The sequence below is a fragment of the Ranitomeya variabilis genome, chromosome 4 (genome assembly GCF_051348905.1).
Source record: "Ranitomeya variabilis isolate aRanVar5 chromosome 4, aRanVar5.hap1, whole genome shotgun sequence".
Lineage (NCBI taxonomy): Eukaryota > Metazoa > Chordata > Amphibia > Anura > Dendrobatidae > Ranitomeya > Ranitomeya variabilis.
Window position 1 is genome coordinate 218,473,491 of NC_135235.1, and position 6,463 is coordinate 218,479,953.

General features: G+C 42.8%; 1 protein-coding gene across 2 annotated transcripts in view; it reads right to left on the minus strand.

The window, feature by feature from the left end:
• LOC143770392 (interferon-inducible GTPase 5-like) overlaps positions 1 to 6,463 on the minus strand; it is a 93,333-nt gene that overhangs the window by 11,960 nt on the left and 74,910 nt on the right. The window contains exon 1 of one of the 2 annotated variants that reach the window (XM_077259998.1): positions 5,406 to 5,489. The exons of the other annotated variant lie outside the window; for it this stretch is intronic. The gene's annotated coding sequence lies outside the window, so the exon portion shown is untranslated. Of the gene's footprint in view, positions 1 to 5,405; positions 5,490 to 6,463 lie in introns of those variants that run through there. 2 annotated transcript variants of the gene reach the window in all.

A 6,463-nucleotide genomic window follows, 5' to 3' on the forward strand; every position in this document is an offset into this window, starting at 1 on the left:
TATGAATAGGAATCGGAGCCAAAAGGGTTTCTTCTAGAAATTAACAAAATTCTGCTAGCTCGTCATGCCGTTTGATCATCTGTGGCATCTGGACCAGGGCACTGTTCATTTCTGATCTGGTAATCCTCTGCCTGGCATTGAGAGTTCCTGCCACCTACTAGGCCACCCACCAAATTATGACATTGCGTAAGGCCAAATAAGCGGCAAAGGAGCCCTGGATGCCGGGCAGAAGGTGGATAGATAGCACCAACATGAACAGTGCCCTGCAGTAGCTGCCATGACGGACGAACCACCCACCGGACTAAAGTACTTCAAATGTTTTTGCTCATCTGTAGCTTAACCTTAAAAGATAATTCCCCTTTAGCTATGCTGGACATCATTCTCGGGACGTTTACCTGGGCAAATTGACACCACAGTAGGGTAGTAGAAGTGGGATGGAGACTTTGGAGAAGCCTCAGAGACGTAATTGGGAGTTTGAATGGAAGTTACCAAAGCAGCCGAGTACCATCCCCAATTCCGCCAACGGGGCTCATACTCTAATCCCCCCTTCTATTTTGCAAGAATGACTACCCTAAATTTCCACAACAGCTGGGACACTAGTGGTGCCACCCATCAGCCTTACACACTGCCGTCACCTACGAATATTAGGGCCACTGCTTGGGAATCCATTAAGAAAATTGAAAGAACCCAATAATGGATTATTCTAATCATAAACATTACTGTTTTTTTTTACTGGATTTCCTTTTTACATTGCCTTCTTGCGCACTCAAGACACACACACAAATCGGCCGTGAATTATTTTATTCATTTCTTTTAATTCACCGTTTGGAAAAATCCTCCCATTATGTAATTTAATACCGTTCAGACAAGTGAATCGCTTTCCATCGCCATTCGGTATTATTTAAAATGAATCCTATTCTCATACAATTTCATTCATTTTTCCGCGGTGTAAAGCACAATCTAGCGGCAACGTTATCATTCTGAAATACCGACGTTGGGATCGCTGATGTTTATGAACGATTACGCCGCTGTTGTAGTTGCAGCGCATACATCACCCATATCATAGTAATGGGGGTAACCTTTTCGGAAGCAGTCAATAAATAAATATCACATTGTGTTTGCGCGAGAGTCTGGCTCGTCTTTGCTTTTATTTAGTTTATTTGCTTTTTTATTTCTTTGTGGATTTGTTCTCGTCTGCCGGCTTATTGTTATTTATTCAGCTTGATCTCCGCAGCGCTCGCCAGCTTTATATCTCGGCAGATTTACTGTAAATGGTTGATTTCAGACTTAGCTGCTTCTTAATAACGCAAAATGTGAAGATCTTAATGTTCTGTCATCTAAGTATGTTAATGGGATTAGACTTTAGCAATGAAGCTTAGAAGGATTCAGACCCAACATAAACAGTGGTGATATACTGACTAAATATCTCACCAAGGTCCTACTTATGGGTCACCAAACAATGCCACTTCCGATGTCGATATCCAAGAGATTGCACAACACCAATTGGTCAATAATGTCTTCTCTAAAAGCATACGTACCATAGAGATAGCCTTGTGAAAAGAGAGCCGTCTCTGTTGGTCACATTCCCTTCGACAAGAACATGTCAGGGACTCAGCTCTACATAGGAACTTCATCTTTAGGAAACAATGGGTGCAAAATTGGCCCAAGGTTCATGGATAAGGGAGACAAACACCAGGACCTTCTACGCCAAGTCATCTTTGATCTTTGCTATGAGGACCTCTTTCTTTTGGGTAAACCAATGCCAACAGTACAGATGAGACTAACAGAATGGAGCCGAGGTGAGACATGCGCGCCTATTATTATTATTTATTATATAGCACCATTAATTCCATGGTGCTGTACATGAGAAAAGGGGTTACGTACAGAGTTATAGATATCGTTTACAGTAAACAAATTTACAATGACAGACTGGTACAGAGGGGAGAGGACATTGTCCTTGCGGACTTACATTCTACAGGATAATGGATAAGAGACAGAAGGTCGGGGGGTGCGGAAGCTCTGGTGGTTGGTGAGGCGGCAGCTCAGGTGGTTGATGAAGCGGCAGCTGGGGTGGTGGTATGGCAGCAGAATGGTTATTGCAGGCTGTAGGCTTTCCTGAAGAGATGAGTTTTCAGGTTCCGTCTGAAGGATCCGAGGGTGGTGGATAATCGGACGTGTTGAGGCGTGGAATTCCAGAGGATGGGGGATATTCGGGAGAAATCTTGGAGTCGGTTGTGTGGGGAACAAATAAGTGTGGAGGAGAGTAGGAGGTCTTGGTAGGATTGAACATTACGTGAGGGAAGATAGATGGAGATAAGTTCAGAGATATAGGGAGGGGACAGGTTGCGGGTGGCTTTGTAGATCAGTGTTAGTAGTTTAAAATGGATTCTTTGGGGAATTGGGAGCCAGTGGAGGGATTTGCAGAGGGGAGAAGCAGGGGAGTAGCGAGGAGGGAGGTGGATTAGCCGAGCAGCAGAGTTGAAGACAGACTGGAGTGGTGCAAGAGAGTTAGCGGGGAGGCCACAGAGGAGGGTGTTGCAGTAATTCAGGTGGGAGATGATGAGGGCATGCACAAGAGTTTTAGGAGATTGTGGGCTGAGGAAGGGATGGATTCTGGCAATATTTTTGAGTTGGAGGTGACAGGAGGTGGCAAGAGTTTGGATGTGCGGTTTGAAGGACAGGGCAGAGTCGAGAGTTACCCCGAGGCAGCGGATTTCAGGTGCGGGAGAGAGCATGATGCCGTTTACTATAATAGATAGATCAGGTAGGGGGGATACGCGAGATGGTGGAAAGATGATGAGTTCGGTTTTGTCTACATTGAGTTTTAGGAAGTGAGAGGAGAAGGAGGAGGATATGGCTGATAGACACTCCGGTATTCTGGACAGCAGAGAGGTGACATCTGGGCCAGAGAGGTAGATCTGAGTGTCGTCTGCATACAGGTGGTACTGGAAGCCATGGGACTTTATGAGTTGTCCAAGGCCAAGGGTATAGATGGAAAAAAGTAGGGGCCTATGATTGCATTCAAGTCAGGGCTGCAAAGCCCCATTCTCAGGATCGCTGAGGGTCCCAGAAATCAGCATGCTAGCCCCTATTTTTTGGATGGGGGATAATGTAACTTTTTTGGAATAGCCCTTTAAGTATTTACTACCTCAAATGTTTGTGGTGATACCATGGAAGCCTCCTGTTTTAAGAGCTTTAAAAAAAGAATAAAGGTATGCTAATATACTGAATAGTGCCCCATAATAAAGAACACATATGCATCAGATTGTATTTCACTTTTAGAGTACCCTCTAAGTACAAGGTCTATCCTAGTGCAGGGAAAAGAGGAGATGAAGACTAATAGCAAAAATGGCAGAAAAGCTCACATAGCTGGTTGGCTCTCCAATAGCATGAAGTAGTAAGATGGTTCTACCTTCTGGCCATTTCCAGTCTCATATGTGTGGTAACATTGCCATAACTGCAGATATGAGGAACTCTAAATCTTTACAAGATCCTCAGAGGTGGTCTTTATGGATTGTTATGTCACTGATTGGTTATAGTTCTTTAACGGTACCACATTACTATCTAGACCAGATTATTTGTGGCAAATTTTCTGCTCAACCATATATTATGTACTGTATATTGGCTATTGTTTATGAGAAAACAAGCCCCCCCCCCCAGAAGACCACTCCTGGGTGAAAACTAATTGAGATGACCACCCAAAATTGTATTAAAATTGTTTGTCTTAACCAGGTTTCACTATTAATAAATTGGCTGTTAGGACTCTGCTGACGGTTTTCCCGAGACCAGGGGCTCCTTCCCTGTCCCTAACGCTAGGGGTGCCCTAGCGTATCTTGTTCTCCAGGTTATTTCTGATGGTGAAGATGCCAGGGCCACGTACCTTGCCTTAGCTCCTGAATTCACCCTCAGTCTGTACCCTTCCCCCACCAAGGGAAGAGTGGAGTAGTACATCAACCACACTAACAAGGTAATACGAACAGGGGTAATGAAAAATACCAAACATACAAATATACTCACACATATAACAGAGGAATGCATCGGGGAGTGGAGGATGAGGGTAAACCAAAGTAAGAGAAGAAAGGGAATTATCACACACTCAAAACCTAGCAACAGTCACAGATAAATCCACAAACACCTTCTCCTACAATAACCAACAACAACCTCCACCCATGCAGCATAAGCTAGCTCAGACAATGAATGCTAGCCAGGGCCCAGATTATATAGGAGATGGGAGTGGATAACAGTGCACAGCTGAGAGCCTTGGCTCAGGAGCTCTCAACAGAGCAGATTAACCCCTGCACTGGCAAAATAAATTTACACCATGTAATAAGAAAGTGAAGTGCTTCTAATCAGTGCAGGAGTAGGAGAAATCAGACGCTGCAGTCTTCTGGCTCCTCTCTGTTGAGGAAAACCCTTGATATTGCATTGGCACTGAAATGAATCTGAGAGAGGTTACAAAAGTACATAAACACTAGTAATCATACACAAGTGTCATTAGCATATACCCTAACATTGTAACTGCAGAGATGAAGAACTGTAAATCCTTACAGGATCCTTAGAGGTGGTCTTTATGGTATGTTATGTCATTGGCTGAGCACTGATTGGATTGGTTACAACTACTTCTTTAGGGATACCACCTCATTATCTAGACCAGATTTCTTGTGATAGATTTTCCTCTCCACCATATATTATGTATTCTGGCCATATCGTTTGAGAAGACCAACCCCCAGAAGACCATACTAGGTGAAACCTTTTTGAGACGACCACCCAAAATTAAATTTCAGTTGCTTGTCTTAACCAGGATTCACTGTATATAAATCCAAAGAAAAATGTATCCCTAGAAAGTTATAAGTTAGTAATACTACACCAGGGAGTGCGGCGTTCTGTATTTATGTACATTTTATATAAAACTTCCTGTAATTATACTGAATTTTTACTTGTAAGAGTTTCGGTTAGAAATTTGTGACTCCCCTCCGCCCCGATTATTTGTATGTGCCAAGTTCATGTAGGGTGTTGTGTGTTGACTCATGTAAAACATGTCATTGCCCAATCTAAAATTACATCACAGGTTTACTACAGGTGCACACACAAGTGAACAAATGTTGTAGTAGTATTAGTAGTAGTATGGACATATAGTAAAAAAAATCGAATTAGTAACCTGACATGTCTGGAGGTTTCATATGTGGCCAAGAACTCCTCCTATTGGCTTCTATAATGGGTTGTCCAGTTATAACAAATTATCACCTTATCCACATCACATGGGTGGGGGAACCCTCGCCAAAACGGGACACTTTTATTCCCATGAAAAGAGAGCAGCAGTGTGTGTGCTCAACTGCCCCAAAACTCCAGGGCTGCCCCAAAACAATGTGGCTTCACCACTAACGTTAAATTTACAGATTCAATACCTTCAAGATGGTCCGTTGCTGCCACAATCCAACCTGTATTTTTTGGTCCTAAGAGCGATGAATCTGAGGGTCCATCCTCCAACCTGTACAGGACATATAAACAGTCATTTGTAACCACTTCTTTCCCACCTTGGACAAATTTCGCCTTGATGTTTTTGCTTTTTTCTTACCCTTCTACTAAGAGTCATAACTTATTTTTTCCATCTACACGGCCGTTTGAGGTGGGGGTTTTTATGGATGAGTTGTACTTTTGAAGGAACACCTTACCCTGGCATGTCACTCTCCATAACAAGAAACGTTACCCCTTAGACCTCAGTCAGAGGCCGTTCTTACAGCCAAACTAGATGTTATGTTTTACACTGAGGAGGGGCAACATCCCTAAACGTGTCTTTCCATCTTAATAAGATCTCATACAATATTTATAATTCATCCCATAACAAATTATTCTTTAGGAAGATTTTCAGATTCTTTAGTGACTTCTCGAGAAGTGTTTGTAAAGTTGATTGGCCATTGACGGGTGACGCCTGGAATAAAGCTGGTAGGTGACCAGCTTTTAGAGATTCACAAATTAGCAAATGACTAGCTTAAAATAATTTGCAAAAGGCAACCCCTTTTCTTCTGGATCTCTTTGGATTTTCTTCTTCTGGACTACTTGGGGTTGTCTTTTTCTGTCTTTCAGTCTTCGACTGGACCGCTTAGGTTCTTCTAGACCACTTGGGATTGTCTTCTTCTGGACTACTTGGGGTTGACTTCTTCTGGATCACTTGGTGTTATCTTTTTCTGTCTTTGTTAGGACCACTTGAGGTTGTCTTCTGTCTTTTTCTGGAACACTCGAGGTTGTCTTCTTCTGGACCACGGATAGATCCTTTAATACTCCAGTGGACCTGTCTAACCCTAAATAAACTCTTTAATGTCTTCACCACGTTGATTAATTATATTGGACTGAGTCACCATTGCTGAACCAGCTCATTAGTGATTACAAACATTATGCACAGCCATAATATGGTTAATCCCCTAAAGGGATCATCAGGCCTTGACTTGCAGGTATCACTAGTACA